Raw genomic sequence first — 18,408 nt, forward strand, 5'->3', positions numbered from 1 at the left:
TTTGGATTGCCTCCTTCCATTTATACTTAATTTATCTGCCCCTTGACGGCCGAAGTGGCGGAGCGGTTCTAGGCGCTTCAGTCTGGAACCGCGCGACCGCTACGGTCGCAGGTTCGAATCCTGCCTCGGGCATGGATGTGTGTGATGTCCTTAGGTTATTTAGGTTTAAGTAGTTCTAAGTTCTAGGGGACTGATGACCTAAGATGTTAAGTCCCACAGTGCTCAGAGCCATTTTTTTATCTGCCCCTTGTCAAGACTGGCAATAGGAAGGACACGCTAGCTGTATCTACTTGTCTCATTACTTTGATTTATTATTTGGCCAAGGTATTTATAAAATTTCAGTGGTCGTCGGTGAAGGGGCTAATAGTTTGTCTGTGCATACTTGCGAAATGCACAGCCTGCACACTGTTCTGAATGTGACAGATATGTTGTGGACACTCAAAGCTTTGTGGTGACTTGCGCGTGTCAAGTGGCCAGAAACGGAATCACACGGAACCTACCGGTGCTTTTACTGAGCCAGAGTTAACAGGCTCTGGCTCGAGTCGCCTCTCGAGGTGGCCGAGGGCAACACCACAATTTGCGACCGAAAAGTACACGCCTGGGAAAGTGCTTTGGCCCCGGAAAGCTGAGATTTGTTAAACAATGCCCTGATCCGCCTATCGCTGGCTGACGTCAGCAAGAAATCTGTAGGAGAAACTAGCGAATAAGATGGTCTCTGACTGGTCTGCGACTGACGATATTCGGGGGTGGTGATTGGTTAAATGTGGCATTGACACGCCATTGGCGCAAAAGAAAAATATTTTTGCTGATTAGAGACTGCAGCCAGACTGGCTCAGATTGGCGTGTCAGGAGCTGGTGGAAGAGGAACGAACACTCTTCGTTTGATGGTGGATGGAAGCAGATCGCTGGTTCGAAAGGTCGTGGCGCTTGGAGGTGTCCGATTCTGATTCTCCACGGCACTCTCTGACTTACTGCTGCAGCAGATTGGTGAGAGTATACAGAAGCACGGCTCACTAGATGAGGGTTAACGTTTTGATGGGAAGCGTATCGTTGCCACAGCTCCGCTAAAATCGATTCATGCCTTAATATCGTTTGACGTGGTATTCAATTGACGATTGGAGTTTGTAGCTTAATCGTGGGTATACTGAATTAACGATTTAATGTGCAGCTAGGATATGGTAGCCATCACTCTGCTTGCCTATCTTGTTGGTTGTTATCAGTAATTAACTTTGTATTTTTTTTCATAGAATGTTGTGGCCAATACCGTGTCAATTTATGTTTCGTTTGCTTTTTATATTCGAAGGAGCACCTGGTTCTACTCAATTCACTAATTTATTCTACTGGCTGTAAGGATAGTTATATAGTAGGATTATTGCAAGCTGGCCGCTGTGGCCTAGCGGTTCTAGGCGCTTCGGTCCGGAATCGCGCTGCTGCTACGGTCGCAGGTTCGAATCCTGTCTCGGCCATGGATGTGTGTGATGTCCTAGGTTAGTTAGGTTTAAGTAGTTCTAAGTCCAGGGGACTGACGACCTCGGATGTTAAGTCCCATAGTGCTTAGAGCCATTTTGATTATTGCAATTTCGCACATTATGATTCTGTGTTAGGGCATCTCAAGATAGCAGTTTCGTTGCGTAATTTATAGTTGACATGGAGTCTTAAGGGAGTGTGACGGCGTCTCAGTAGGTCCATTATTCTGATTGGTTTAACAGTGTTACATACTGCAGGATATTACAACTACTATGGCAAATAAAATTTTGGATGATATAATGGAAAAAAAGAGTGTGACATAACTACCGTCAGACCTTAAAATCGCCATCCACAGACGGAAAACTATATGTAATGTCAGACATTATCAGGATACGTCTTACAGAAGATTCACTTAACAAATATGGTCAAACACGGTATGGTTCAAATGGCTCTGAGCACTATGCGACTCAACTTCTGAGGTCATCAGTCGCCTAGAACTTAGAACTAATTAAACCTAACTAACCTAAGGACATCACACACATCCATGCCCGAGGCAGGATTCGAACCTGCGACCGTAGCGGTCACGCGGTTCCAGACTGAAGCGCCTTTAACCGCACGGCCACACCGGCCGGCCAAACACGGTATGTATGCATGGTAAACACTACCGGAAAAAAAGATTTCTACATCTCCTTAGAGGTTTCCAGACCATTCAAGATTTATTGTTGCAAGTGCGGATGGAGTACTCGAATAACTACTTTTACAAGTCAATAGCACAAGTGGTCCTGAGGTACGTGGTATCGACACGGACTGAAATACCCATATTAGTACGTGGTGTAGCCTCCACAGGCGGCAATGCAGGCTCTGACTCTGGTATCCAGTCGATCATACAAATGGCAAATACTGTTCTGGGATATGTAATGCCATGCCTACTCTACCTGTTCTCCTAATTCTGTAAGACTTGCTGATTGACGAGTGGCAAGAGTCAATTCTTGTCGCATCATATCCCACGTGTGCTCGATTGGAGACAAGTCCGGAGATAGTGCTGACCAGGTAAGTGGCTGCACGTCTTGCAGAGCACGTTCAGTTTTATGGGCAGTGTCTTGTCTAGCATTATCCTTTTGTAGCAATACATCACCTTTCTGTTGCAAGAACGGCAAAAGAACGGATCTAACAACATTCTGCACTTACCGAATGTAGGTTATCGTCCTCTCCAGAAACATCAAATGTGAACGAGAGTTATAGCTTATTGCACCCCAGACCAAAAGGCCTGGGAAGGGGTCATTGCATCTTGGACGAATGTACTCTACGAGAAGGCGCTCACCAGGTCTATGTCATACGCGCTAACCACCATCAGTAGCGTGCAAGCAGAACCTGCTTTCATCGCTGACGACCACAGAGCACAATTCCAAATGATCCTCTCACAGCACCAGTCGAGCTGTGCACGTCGATGCTGTGTAATGAGTGGAAGATGGGCTAGAGGTGTTCGTGCCTGTAGTCCCAGTTCGTGTTGACATGTCTGGGCTCAAAAGCACTCTTATCTATGCTTTTGCAGATGCACGATCTGCCACCGCTGCCCTTGCAGTACTACGATCCTGGCGGGCGTCTGTGCTGCATGGACGTCCAGGACCTCGTTCACGGGTGCATCGTTGCACAATTGACGCAGCACGTCCAACTTGTGTGGCAATTTTCGAAAAGGAGTATCCCATCACTCGGAATGTTACAATTTTACCCCTCCCAAACTCGCCCAGTTGGCTGTAGGGAGCACGAGTGCGTCTTCGGTTGCGTGCTTGCTTCACACGTTTGCACCACAATGATCCACTGGCTGTGAGCGTTGGCTATTAAAGGGTTGTTGGACGATGTTGAAACCATTATCAGTACATCTACCATCCTCCAGGTGGCATATGGCGTCATCGGATCAAAATCGACGTCGTCTTTCCAAGTGTACTAGAAATTTTTTCCCGCAGTGTATTTGTGAACAGACATACAATTTCCGCCTATCACTGTCTGATCAAGAGAATGTGGCCATCTAATACACGTCGAGATTTCTGACTGTAGCGTTCATTCAGATTCGGTAATAGGTTTTAAATTTATAGTGAAAAGAGATCAGTGATAAGATTGGCTGATGACATTGCTGTCCTCAATGAAAGTGAGAGTTACAGTAGCTGTATAATTGAGTGAACGAACGATCACAGAATATGGACTGAGGGTTCTTAGAAAGGTGAAAATAGTGAAAAATAGCAGACATGAGGCTAGTGATAAACTAAATATCAAAATTAGGGACTACACAGTAGACGAAGCGAGGAATCCAGCTACTTTTGAAGTGAAATAACGCTTGACGAACGAAGCAAGAACTTTGTAAGAAGAAAAAATATCAAAATGAAGGACTACATTTAGGCGGAGTGAGGAATTCGCATACCTTGGAAGTGAAATAACGCTTGACGGACGATGCAAGAACTTTATAAGAAGAAGACTAGCACAATTGAAAAGAGAATTCCATGGTAAATTAAACCTGTTTTGCGGTCTTCAGTCCACTGGTCTGATGCAGCTCTCCAAGCTAGCCCGTACTGTATAAGTCTTTTCATTTCTAATAACTGTTGCATCCTACATGCATTTGAACTTACTTACTTTATTCGATCCCTGCTTTCCGTCTACAGTCCTGTGCAACACAAACTTCCCTCCGTTACTGAACCATCGATTCATTCACATTTACAGATGAGTTCTATCAACCTATCATAAAAAAGAAACCTACCAGAAACTAACATGAGTCTTAACGCTGCTGACCTCGATGTTGAGCGCCCATAAGCCCCCCCCCCCCCCCCCCCGAATGAGTCTTAACTTTGGGAAGACATTGCTGAGAACGTACGTCTGGGGCATAGCAATGCATGGGAGTGAATCGTGCACTGTGGGAAGACCGGAAGAGAAGACAGTCAAAGCGTTTGTGATATGGTGTGCAATAGTGTCGAGGGGTGCGGGCACCATTAATTCCAAAATGGTCGCCTCTAACCTAGAATGTCGTGTGCAGGGCGGTGGGTTGCATAGTACCAGCAATACAGGAATAGTGGAATCAGAAGAGCTCAGTTAGTACATAGATTCTTTACTCAGTAAGATGCTCGTGGAGTGGCAGATGGCGGCAACTTGATGGTGCTATTATAGTGCTCGTTGATCCCCAAGGCAGCAGTGGGCACCTCAGCGTAGCACAAGGCGGCGTGTTTGGCCCCGACTGCCGGTGGACGACAGGCAGGAACGCTGGCTCAATGAAGTGACAGTGGCTGGTGGTGGCCTTGCAGACGTGGAGCCTGCGGTAGGCAACAGGCGCTGGTGTGCTGGACAGCCAGCTGCTCCAGTGCTCGGCCAGGCACGCTGGCCTGCATGCCGCAAGCTCAAGAAGTCTCGAAGACGTCCAGAGGCAGCAGCTAATCCGTTATTCGTCAATTAACGATATTAACTTCTCGAGTAAGGTATTAAATTTTACATTTATAAAAAAAAGACAGAAAAGGACTGTTGACTCCCCTTAAGTTTCCTTGAATGCATTAATCCTTAATTCGGTACCCAGTGTTTATGACAAAAATGACGCCGCAACGCCCGCGGAAATCATGTTCTGACAACTCGGGTCATGTAGGTGTGTGGCTACGCCGGAGTTTGCGCGAATGATGCAAACAGTCGAGTGGGAGCGAGGTGTGCGCTGTTTATTGTTGTTTGTTGACTGAGTTCGCATTAAGTACTAGAAGTGTAGATATTTATCAAAAATATCGGGAATCCGAGATATCGATATTTAAAAAACTATATTTAATGGCTCTATATACACTACTGGCCATTAAAATTGCTACATCACGAAGATGACGTGCTACAGACGCGAAATTTAGCCGACAGGAAGAAGATGCTGTGATATACAAATGATTAGCTTTTCAGAGCATTCACACAAGGCTGACGCCGGTGGTGACACATACAACGTGCTGACATGAGGAAAGTTTCCAACCGATTTCTCATACACAAACAGCAGTTGACCGGCGTTGCCTGGTGAAACGTTGTTGTGATGCCTCGTGTAAGGAGGAGAAAATCGTACCATCACGTTTCCGACTTTGATAAAGGTCGTATTGTAGCCTATCGCGAGGCAGGAAGAGAGAGACACTCGTTGACATTGAGTAATGGTTATTATATTTTGTAATTACAAAATTTTACATAAATGTATGAGACGAAAAGGGTAAAAGGAGGCATGTACGAAAAATTTCACATACGTCGACGTTCGACTGTCATTGCACCATTTGGCTCAAGTCTGTAATTTCCGAGTCCGACGCCCCGTCTCTCGGCTCCTCAAAGTCAGTAATTTTCGTCACATCATACACTCCTGGAAATTGAAATAAGAACACCGTGAATTCATTGTCCCAGGGAGGGGAAACTTTATTGACACATTCCTGGGGTCAGATACATCACATGATCACACTGACAGAACCACAGGCACATAGACAGAGGAAACAGAGCATGCACAATGTCGGCACTAGTACAGTGTATATCCACCTTTCGCAGCAATGCAGGCTGCTATTCTCCCATGGAGACGATCGTAGAGATGCTGGATGTAGTCCTGTGGAACGGCTTGCCATGCCATTTCCACCTGGCGCCTCAGTTGGACCAGCGTTCGTGCTGGACGTGCAGACCGCGTGAGACGACGCTTCATCCAGTCCCAAACATGCTCAATGGGGGACAGATCCGGAGATCTTGCTGGCCAGGGTAGTTGACTTACACCTTCTAGAGCACGTTGGGTGGCACGGGATACATGCGGACGTGCATTGTCCTGTTGGAACAGCAAGTTCCCTTGCCGGTCTAGGAATGGTAGAACGATGGGTTCGATGACGGTTTGGATGTACCGTGCACTATTCAGTGTCCCCTCGACGATCACCAGTGGTGTACGGCCAGTGTAGGAGATCGCTCCCCACACCATGATGCCGGGTGTTGGCCCTGTGTGCCTCGGTCGTATGCAGTCCTGATTGTGGCGCTCACCTGCACGGCGCCAAACACGCATACGACCATCATTGGCACCAAGGCAGAAGCGACTCTCATCGCTGAAGACGACACGTCTCCATTCGTCCCTCCATTCACGCCTGTCGCGACACCACTGGAGGCGGGCTGCACGATGTTGGGGCGTGAGCGGAAGACGGCCTAACGGTGTGCGGGACCGTAGCCCAGCTTCATGGAGACGGTTGCGAATGGTCCTCGCCGATACCCCAGGAGCAAGTGTCCCTAATTTGCTGGGAAGTGGCGGTGCGGTCCCCTACGGCACTGCGTAGGATCCTACGGTCGACGGGCACGTGCACCTTCCGCCGACCACTGGCGACAACATCGATGTACTGTGGAGACCTCACGCCCCACGTGTTGAGCAATTCGGCGGTACGTCCACCCGGCCTCCCGCATGCCCACTATACGCCCTCGCTCAAAGTCCGTCAACTGCACATATGGTTCACGTCCACGCTGTCGCGGCATGCTACCAGTGTTAAAGACTGCGATGGAGCTCCGTATGCCACGGCAAACTGGCTGACACTGACGGCGGCGGTGCACAAATGCTGCGCAGCTAGCGCCATTCGACGGCCAACACCGCGGTTCCTGGTGTGTCCGCTGTGCCGTGCGTGTGATCATTGCTTGTACAGCCCTCTCGCAGTGTCCGGAGCAAGTATGGTGGGTCTGACACACCGGTGTCAATGTGTTCTTTTTTCCATTTCCAGGAGTGTATATACACTCCAGGTCTTCGTCAACATCTGGTTCGTCAGTTTCATCTGGTTGGAGGGAGTTAGTGCATGAGTTCCCCTTGCAGTTGACACAAATTAATGAGCACTTAACACTAGCCTTCCGACACACGCAACTACCTTCACAGCCCTTGTTGCATTTGCAGGAAATTGTTGAGAGAAGAGACTGTGGAGCTGGTTCTTTGGAGGTAGGAACGGGACCAAGACCAAACTCTAAGGCCTGCCATCAATAAACTGATTCATACAAATGATACAAAGGAATAAATTCTGCGTTTGATGAGACCAAAAGTGAACTGGACCAACCGTATCTGTACGTCCAAGTTTGCACTTTCATTGCTCTGCATCTAAAGTACTTCACATTTACAAGTCTAGGTTTCTAGATCAGTTTTGCGCAGATAATTCAAAAATAGTATTTTCATGGGTAAAGCTTGAGTAGTTTTATTTTAATTTTTGCAAATGCAGGTATAAATTACGTGACAAGAAATGTAAGGTCAATTTCGAGAATTCCTATTAAACGACAAAGCCTTTTTACACCTAGTTATTCTGCTTTTGTGTATATGTTCTGCTGGGCAAGCCAGTGTAATAATAAAAAAAACTGTATCTTTTGTACTTCCTGAGATAATGGACCAGAAAGTTGCCTCCAAAAAATCAGAACACTACATTTTACCAAATTTGCAGGCAAATATCTTTCTAGAGGTTAACTCAGATTTTAATTTAAACGTACCATTAGAAATTGCAGCTTATTCTCTACTAGAATGCTGTTTGTTTATCCTTGGTCCTCTATGGGTTGAATGGTTATAGAACTTGAAAGATGACGCAACTCGTCATATGCAATGCATGTATTGATATGCAGAAACATGGTGCTCTTACTTACGGAAGCAGTGACGATGGCACAAGGGCGGTGAGGTGATGCGTGATGCGCAAACGCGTCGGAGGCGGCCCGAGGAAAACGCGTCGCGGCGCGGGTGTGAAGTGCAGAGGCACGTTGGCGTCGCGCCACGCTGCACGTCGCACGTTGCGGTCGCGCGAAAACATCGGCCCTTATCGCCGCGTGGCGTGTCGTTCTCTATGGGTAAATAACTGCGTCGTTTGGCGTGCGTCCACCCCGGAAGAAAGGTGGCAACTGGCGAGACCCGGTCAGAAAAAGCTGTTACCTGGGCCGCACCTGTCCTTTTGTCCGCGGGTGGCGCCAGGCGCCACTAGAGAGCAACAAACTGTGTCGCCAAGTGGGCGGACGCAGGATGCTGCCGCCTGGTAACTCCGCACTCACATTATGCACAATATTCTAGTAAAGCAAAAGCTGCTCTTCCAAATGGACCATTTTAAATTAAACCCAGAGGTGACCTATATACATATATTTGCCTCCAAATTTGGTCAAATGTAGGGTTCTGACTTTTTTGAAGGTAACTTACTGGACGATTACCTTAGGAATTACAAAAGATACACTTTTGTCATTATTACACTGGCTTCCCAGGCAGAACATATACACAAAGGCAGAATAAGAAGGTGCAAAAAGGCCTTGCCGTTTGATAAGGGAATGCCAAGATGAACTTCAATTTCTTGTCACGGATTTTACCCCTGACTTTGAACAGTTTTTTAAATTTTTTTTCAGTCTTTACTCATGACAATGTTATTTTTGAGTTCTCTGCATAAAACTGATCTAGAGACCTAGATTTGTAAATGTGAAGTACCTTACATGCATAGCAATGAAAGTACAAACTTAGCCGTACAGAAATGGGTGGTCCATTTCACTTTTGGTCTCATCAAATGCAGAATTGCCTCTATATCGTTTGTATGAACCACTTTATTGATAGATGGGTTAGTTTCAACGATATTACAGAGGTTAAAGCGAAAATTTTTCGTAAACATGTAAAATTGGTCCAATTTTGAAGAGCACTAGTGTGGAAACGGGTCGTCCAAAAATATGCGGATGGTCTCATTCAATGCAGAATTTCATGCCCCACAATTTTTAATTCCACTATGTTTTCGATATTGTGAGTCATTTATGAGATATAATCACAAAACCGAAAAAATACCCCTTTTTCGGGTACATTTTTGCCCCCCACCACTTTTCCACAACTCCGCCGAGTGGAAAACCTAGGATAGTCATATTGGGCCACAAATGAAGCCATTAAAACAATAAAACCTTTTGTAGCAATTATTTCCGATTTTTCTAATTTTTAGGTTTAACCCTACTGGAGTAATACGGATCTTTCAAGCGAGCGGTTGTATATAATTGAAAAATATGGAGCTATTTTGTCAGCATACTCTGAAAGGAATCTGACTGGTATCCAATATGGACCGGAGACCTTGCCTTTATTAAGTGATTTAAGCTGCTTTGCTACACCGAGGATATCTACTTCTATGTTTCTCATCTTGGCAGTTGTTCTTGATTGGAATCCGAAATATTTACGTCGTCTTTTTTAGTGAAGGAGTTTCAGAAATCCGTGATTAATAACTCTGCCTTTGTGGCACTGTCATCAGTGACTTCACCGATGTTATCGCGCAGTGAAGGTATTGATTGTGTCTTGCCACTGGTGTGCTTATAAAGCAGACCAGACCAGACCAGAATCTCTTTGGGTTTTCTGCCAGATTCCGAGACAGAGTTTCGTTATAGAAATTGTTATAAGCACTATCTTTGAAGTACGCACTATCTTTCGAACTTCTGCAAAACTTTGGCCAATATTGGAAATTTTGCGTTCTTTTAAATTTGACGTGCCTTTTTCGTTTCTTCTGCAACAGTGATCTGACCCGTTTTGTGTAACATGGGGGATCAGTACCATTACTTATCAATTTATGTGGTATATATCTCTCAATTGCCGTCGATACTATCTCCTTCAAATCATTCCACATCTGATCTATGCTTACATGATCAGAACGGAAGGAGGGGAGACCGTCTCTTAAAAAGACGTTAAGAGCAGTTTTATCAGCTTTTTTAAGCAGATGCACTTTGCGTTTCTTTTTGATGGTTGAGGGTGTTACGGTATTCAGCGTAGCAGCGACAGCCTTGTGGACGCTAATCGCTGTAACCTTCATTTGTACAGGATTATTTGTTGCTACTTCAATGCTATATTAGAATTCTGGTAGTGTGTGTGCTAGTCTCCCTAATTTCGAATCATCGTTGACATCATATAGCCTACGAAACAACAACCGTACTGTGTTTTAGCCGTCTGAGATTGAAGGATGCCGATCAACCAAGTTCACAACTTCGTCCTAGTGCGAAATGCATTTCTTGGACTGGCAAGACATATTGAGGGTATATTTGTAGCAGTTGACAATTGTTTTCGACGGTTTACGATCGTTAACTTGAACACCCACCACAGATGTTTCATAGAATATCAAAATGTACTACCATTGAGTAGATTACATTCTTATTTCCAATAAAAATTAACTGTCTGAGGTGACAGACTTGTAGTGATGTGTCGCCAGTAATCCAAATCCTTTTACATGTACTCTACGTGTAAAACTGAAAGGGATGCATCTCAACGAGATTCAGGTTTTTCGTTCAACCTGAATGTTTGGAGTAACAAACTTCCACACGTAAATGAGAAATTTAATTAAAAATTAGCGACCATCAAAAAAATTTCTTTAAATCCTTGTTTTAAATTCTTTCTCAGGTCGAGTTGACATTCTTGTTCGTTTGGGTCTCGTTTTGTTGTCTACTAATTGTGTGATATCCTAAGACAATTACAGAATGAAATTGCAATTATTATGGTCATTTTGTGATCACTCATTACAAAAACAATTCAATATTAAGCACGTTATCAGCAAAATTCATAAACAGGCTTACATTTGGTTTTAGGATTTGAAAGAGTCACGTTAACATTACAAAATACATATTGTCAGTTTGGCGAAAAAGCTCCTTCAGTCCTATAGGAATATGTCTTTCTAGTCTTGTGCTTTACTTTTTATTATTTACTTTTTCGTAGTGATTTAAATTAGTAGCAATTTACATAGATAATCGTTTAACGTACATGCAATAGTTAACTGCAGGTGTTCATTATCTGGAATGATTAGATTGGGAACTAGACAGCTTATGCAGCCTTCATACTAAGTGTCACTTTCGATGGATTTATGGCTGTGGAGCATTTACATATGTAACTTTCACACATATTATTTTAATAAAACGACCTGCATCTTTTCATTTATATGCAGGATTCGAAATGTTACCTATTGTGGTGTTTGCTTAGATACTCAGTTTTCATTTGAAATTTAATATCATGTGATTGCTCCCATGCCGATATTTTAATGGTGTGTTTGGCTTTATTGCATCGCGTACGTAAGGTCTGTAACGTAGTTTTCATGAAAATGCAGTGTCCATAATTCGTTCACTGTAGTCGCCATTGTGTCTTGTCTAGCCGTCTCGTGGACACATCAGGGGAAAACTGTGCATCCACCAGACAATGCTTACCTGAGTCTCGCTCCCCTAGCCGGCTACATATGTGACAAACAGTTTGCTGTGCATCCGACACTGCGCCATTAGAAAATACATAAACTGTGGCATTAAGTTAATAAAAATGTATTTTAGTAACACACTTTATAATGATAAACTTACGAGTTTATTAAGATTGATGTAGCCCAGCACTATATCCATTGGCCAGCGCGGAGTGGCAGCGCGGATTGCGCGGCCCCTCTCGTAGGAGGTTCAAGTCCTCCCTAGGGCAAGGGGTGTGTGTGTTGTTGTTAGTTTAAGTTACTATAAGTAATGTTAAGTCTAGGGACCGATGACCTAAGCAGTTTAGTCCCTTAGGAATCGACACACATTTGAATATTTATATCCATTCATGAAAATAGATTTCTGTAAATATATTTGTGGTAACGTGTTCATATGGAAGTGAATTTCAGCAAATGCCTTGTTCTTTCTGTAAACTGTATGAACTCCAGGATATTCTCTGTAGTTGCCTCATATATCTGTTACCTACAGCTTGAACTTTGAAGAATGATTTGCTTGGGTTATTATAACTTAGAACATGTAGTGCCTAAATCTAGTTTCTGACACTGTTTCCGTTTTTTAAAGTTCCCAAGTCCGCCGCCATTCACTAGTTCATTTAATGTTCTAGGGGGAGCAAAGAAAATATGAAGAAACTAAGATTCTAATAATGTTCACTGTGATTTATTCAAAGAACACAGGACAATTAAAATAATACAATACGAAGACTTTAATGGAAATTAATTGCTGATACCAAAACATTAAGTTAAATATAAGAAAATTTCTTATATTTTCAAGCATAGGTATTTTCAGTTCTTCTGGTTTTTTATACGGTGTCATATATTTGAACTGCGTTATCAAATGTCATAGGTGGCGGGTTGAAGGGTATCAACGTAACTTTACGATGCTATACAGACAAAGGTATATTCGTCAAACATGTCTTAGTTGGTACGACGGTTTAGAGAAGATGTGAATACACATGTCTAGGTAACACGTAAGTCGTGATAATTTCACAGAAGCTGCATATGTTTCTAATCGTTTCGGCTTATTGAACATTTAGTGTAGCCATTTTTTTCCAATATGGGATGTACATGTACAATGATAGACTGACTATGGAGATATGTCTCGCAAAAATTTCAATGGAGCACTTTGAGAAGAATTTCATTACAAAACAAAACCATTACCTAAAATAAAATCTATTATCGGCATTATCATAGCGTAAATATTCCTTCCAGTAATTTGTCTTTACTGTTGTACTTCCCATGAATGAATGTAAACAGTATTTTTTAACTACACTAATCTTTGTATGTTGCATTTTGTAAAACATGTAACTTATTGTTACATATGAGGTAAAACATTACAGATCCTCGTTAGATGTTATAGAGGTCTTGATCGTTATGATCATGACAGGTTGACCAAATAGATAAATGCGTAAAAATAAAGATAATTTCAGAACCCGTAGTTGAAAAAAGAGTCGAAAAATGGTACAAACGACCTACAATACGTAGAACACTAAATTCACTATTAGGCGAGACTCAGGTAAGAGGAAACTTTCCAAAAGTAAGAAAAAATAATAAATCTAAAAAACTAGAAAAAATGGATAACACACAATTCGTTACAACAACCATTACCCAGTTAAGAATAATTTCCACACAACGGTAAATCGCGCCATCACACTCACGCTATCTAATGAGGATATTGAACTGTATTAAACAGAAAATAAACTATAGCAAATAAACAAACGTTACAAACTTATAACAGTCGACGGATAATACAAAAATAGAAAATCAATAAGAATGAAGATATACCTCCAGAAAAAGTTGTTAACAGAGACTGGAGCTTTGGTAGACTGGTTCTATGATTATGTTAATCTTAACTTCCATTTGAATGTGAATCGACGTGTTACAGCTTTGTGACTGACACGCAGCAGTTTTATGTTGCCTTTTCTGACGTTTTAATGTAAATGATGTAACGTCTCCTGGCAAAACACATATTATATGTGGTAAAAAAAAAGAGAAAAGAATAATTGAACCGGATGATTGTAATTGCGTGGACAATGATTGTGTGAACGTTATGTAATAAAGAGAAACCATTTTGTGTCATGTTTTATATGTGTATAGAATTATGTACCGATTTTTTTAAAGATAATATCTGTTTCGGCGAGTACTGAAACCTCCACAGACGATACTTATTAAATATCAAACAAAGATGAGAATATGTCACAACGAGTATAAATAGTGGTGACCGAGCATTAATTTCTCTGTCGTCTTTTTGGAGTTACGTGAGTAGGAAGAGCCTGTGACGCTTTATTGTATGCTTCTGCAGAATTCTTTTGTCAAGATTGAGAGAAGGGCGCCATTAGGCATTGATTTGTAAAGGTGTGTAAAAATTTAATCCGTATAAATGTTTTGAATAGAGTTACTTAGTGAAAACTTTCATTATGATTGGTATTAAGCTTGCAAGGTATTTTATTTTCCGTTATTTAAATATTATTCGTGGTGCAGAGCTGCGCTACGAACGAACGAGCCGCAGCCGCAGCGTATTCAAACTGCATTAAATGAAGCCAATCATACCGTCAAGAAGCGGACAGGTAATAGTGAACTAAAATTATTTCTTTCAGCTTTCGGGATTGCAGGGCAGAGCAGAAGATTTTATGATGTGTTTTACAAGCGGACGCGGGCTGCGGATGATATATTATTAACGGTACAAAAAGATAATTTACCTTCATGACATAAAAGAAATCTTACTGTGCGAAGTTCTGGTCTGGCAAACATTTTAGTAAAAACATTTTTTCTCTGATAACAGTCTCGTGTTCTCGTGTTAGTCGTGGTACTTATTGGTGTTTTACTGTTAACAAAAATCCACTGCAAAATTTTGATGTTGAACAAACATTGCGTACTGTAACCTCGGTATTGATAACGAAATAATTTTCAGCAACCTTTTCAATAACTGTAAAGTAAGGAAGATATGTTGAATTTATAGCGAGTTACAGTAAGGAAACAATTTTCTTTTTGTAGAAAGCCAGATCCAGAATAATAAGAACATAATATATTTTGTTTTGTTGAAAATGATCCAAAGAAAGTCACAGCACAGCATCCCTATAAAGTATTTCAGGCCTCTTTTCGTAGTAACGTATTTTATCTCATATATTAGTTGTTGCGCGAGCCATAACAAAGCAAAGACACTGATCGATGGACTAAATGCAGTGATTCAAGCAGGCGAAAATGTTACTTGAGTGAATATTACGATGAAGTAATGAAAATCATTAAAGATCAAGCAAAAATTCAAATGGTCTTTATTTAAATCGACAAATCAAGTCATCCTAAGGGTCTTTTTATTGCCACTGTCATTATTGGACCATTAGACCCTTCAGAAGGTGATTCAATCAAAGTATTTCTGCTTACAGCAGAGTGTCTGGAAAAATTTAACAATTAGCTCAGTTATTTACCAATTCATTCCAATTACTGTGGCCTGAAGAATTTCTATGAGACCGTGTATTACTTTTCAACCCACGCGCTTCACCTTACAGAAAGAAGGCTAGCGTAACTTCAAAAGTGCATTTCCAAACACGCTTCACGTGACCAACGTATCATGTGGTTTGTACGGAGTATCAGAACAAATACGAAGCTTGTTTCTAGAAGTCGACAAATTAATTTCCGGTACTAAGAAGATATTTGTGATAGCCCCATCAAGGATTCAAAGATTTAAAGACATCGTACCAGATATACCTCTGCCACCTCAACCTGTCATAGCGAGATGAGGGTCATGAATTTCAGTACAGTTTACTACACTTAAAATTACCCATAATAACTAAGGCGATCTTCGCTCTGAAGGATGAAGCATCTTCAGTTACAGCATAAAGAAATTTCTAGAATATTTGGAAGTGACAAATGGCTTAAATTTCACAGCAGCCGAGTTCAGTTTCCTACCACAAGTAATTTGACAGATTCAAGAAACAGGTCAGCCTTTGATGAAATCAGTGAAACTTGTGGATGATGCAAAGCAAAGCTGTAATTTTCCTGAGGGCATGCAGCTTACTGTGTGGTTAAATGATGATGGCATCCTCTTGCGTAAAATATTCGGGAGGTAAAATAGTCCCCCATTCGGATCTCCGGGAGGGGGGGGGGGGGGCTCCACAGGAGGACGTCCTTATCAGGAGAAACAAAACTGGCGTTCTACGGATCGGAGTGTGGAATGTCAGATCTCTTAAGCGAGCAGATAGTTTAGAAAATTTAAAAATGGGAATGGATAGGTTAAAGTTAGATATAGTGGGAATTAGCGAAGTTCGGTGGCAGAACAAAATTTCTGATCAGGTAAATACAGGGTTATAAATACAAAATTAAATATGGGTATTGTAGGAGTAGGTTTAATAACGAATAAAAAATAGGAACGCGGATAAGCTACTACGAACAGCATGTTGTTGTTGTGGTCTTCAGTCCTGAGACTGGTTTGATGCAGCTCTCCATGCTACTCTATCCTGTGCAAGCTTTTTCATCTCCCAGTACCTACTGCAACCTACATCCTTCTGAATCTGCTTAGTGTATTCATCTCTTGCTCTCCCTCTACGATTTTTACCCTCCACGCTGCCCTCCAATACTAAATTGGTGATCCCTTGATGCCTCAGAACATGTCCTACCAACCGATCCCTTCTTCTGGTCAAGTTGTGCCACAAACTTCTCTTCTGCCCAATCCTATTCAATACTTCCTCATTAGTTATGTGATCTACCCATCTAATCTTCAGCATTCTTCTGTAGCACCACATTTCGAAAGCTTCTATTCTCTTCTTGTCCAAACTATTTATCGTCCATGTATCACTTCCATACATGGCTACACTCCATACGAATACTTTCAGAAATGACTTCCTGACACTTAAATCAATACTGGATGTTAACAAATATCTCTTCTTCAGAAACGCTTTCCTTGCCATTGCCAGCCTACATTTTATATCCTCTCTACTTCGACCATCATCAGTTATTTTGCTCCCCAAACAGCAAAACTCCTTTACTACTTTAAGTGCCTCATTTCCTAATCTAATTCCCTCAGCATCACCCGACTTAATTAGACTACATTCCATTATCCTTTCAAGGCACTGTCCATTCCATTCAACTGCTCTTCCAAGTCTTTCGCTGTCTCTGACAGAATTACAATGTCATCGGCGAACCTTAAAGTTTTTATTTCTTCTCCATGAATTTTAATACCTACTCCGAATTTTTCTTTTGTTTCCTTTACTGCTTGCTCAATATACAGATTGAACAACATCGGGGAGAGGCTACAACCCTTTCTTACTCCCTTCCCAACCACTGCTTCCCTTTCATGTCCCTCGACTCTTATAACTGCCATCTGGTTTCTGTACAAATTGTAAATAGCCTTTCGCTCCCTGTATTTTACCCCTGCCACCTTTAGAATTTGAAAGAGAGTATTCCAGTCAACATTGTCAAAAGCTTTCTCTAAGTCTACAAATGCTAGAAACGTAGGATTGCCTTTCCTTAATCTTTCTTCTAAGATAAGTCGTAAGGTCAGTATTGCCTCACGTGTTCCAGTGTTTCTACGGAATACAAACTGATCTTCCAAACGAACAGCATAGTGAACGCATTATTGTAGCCAAGATAGACACGAAACCCACACCTACCACACCAGTACAAAGTTAGATGCCAACTAGTTCCGCAGAGGATGATGAGATTGAAGAAATGGATGATGCGATAAAATAAATTATTCACATAGTGAAGGGAGACGAAAATTTAATAGTGATGGGTGACTGGAATTCGATAGTAGGAAAAGGAAGAGAAAATAAGATAGTAGGTGGGTATGTACTGAGAGTAAGAAATGAAAGCGGAAGCATAACCTAAATCATAGCTAACACTTGGTTTAAGAATCATGAAAGATGGTTATATACGTGGGGGAGGCCTGGAGACACTGAAAGGTTTGAGATAGATTATACACCAAAGCGCTAAGGAACTAGTATGGGCATTTGTATTCAAATACAGATATAGTAAATAGGCAGAATACGACCCTGCGTTCGGCAACGCCTATATAAGACAGCAAGTGTCTGGCGCAGTTGTCAGATCGTTTGCTCCTGCTACAATGATAGATTCCCAAGATTTAAGTGAGTCTGAACGTGGTTTTATAGTCGACGAACGAGCTCTGGAACAGAGCATCTCCAAGATAGCGATGAAGTGGGGTTCACGAGTGAACTGTATTAGGAATCCGGTAAAAAATCACATCTCCGAAATTGCTGCTGTCGAAAAAGATCCTGCAAGAGCGGGAGCAACGACGAATGAAGAGAATGGTTGAACGTGACAGAAGAGCAACCCTTCCGCAAATTGCTGCGCATTTCAATGCTGGGGCATCAACAAGTGTCAGCTTGCGAAAAATTCACGAAACATAATCGATTTGGGCTTTCGGAGCCGATGGTCCACTCGTGTACCCTTGATGACTGCACGGCACAAAGCTTTACGCCTCGCCTGGGCCCGTCAACACCAATATTGGGCTGTTGATGACAGGAAACATGTTGCCTGGTCGGACGAGTCTCGTTTCAAATTGTATCGAGCAGATTGTCGTGTACGGGTATGGAGACAACCTCATGAACCTATGTTCAAGATGATGGAGGCTCTGTAATGGTGTGGGGCGTGTGCAGTTGGAGTGATATGGGACCCCTGATACATCTAGATAGTAATTTGACAGGTGACACGTAAGTAAGCATCCTGTCTGATCACCTGCATCCATTCACGTCCATTGTGAATTCGACGGACTTGGACAATTCCGGTAGGACAATGCGAC

Source organism: Schistocerca americana, chromosome 2 (assembly GCF_021461395.2).
Source record: "Schistocerca americana isolate TAMUIC-IGC-003095 chromosome 2, iqSchAmer2.1, whole genome shotgun sequence".
Taxonomy (NCBI): Eukaryota; Metazoa; Arthropoda; class Insecta; order Orthoptera; family Acrididae; genus Schistocerca; species Schistocerca americana.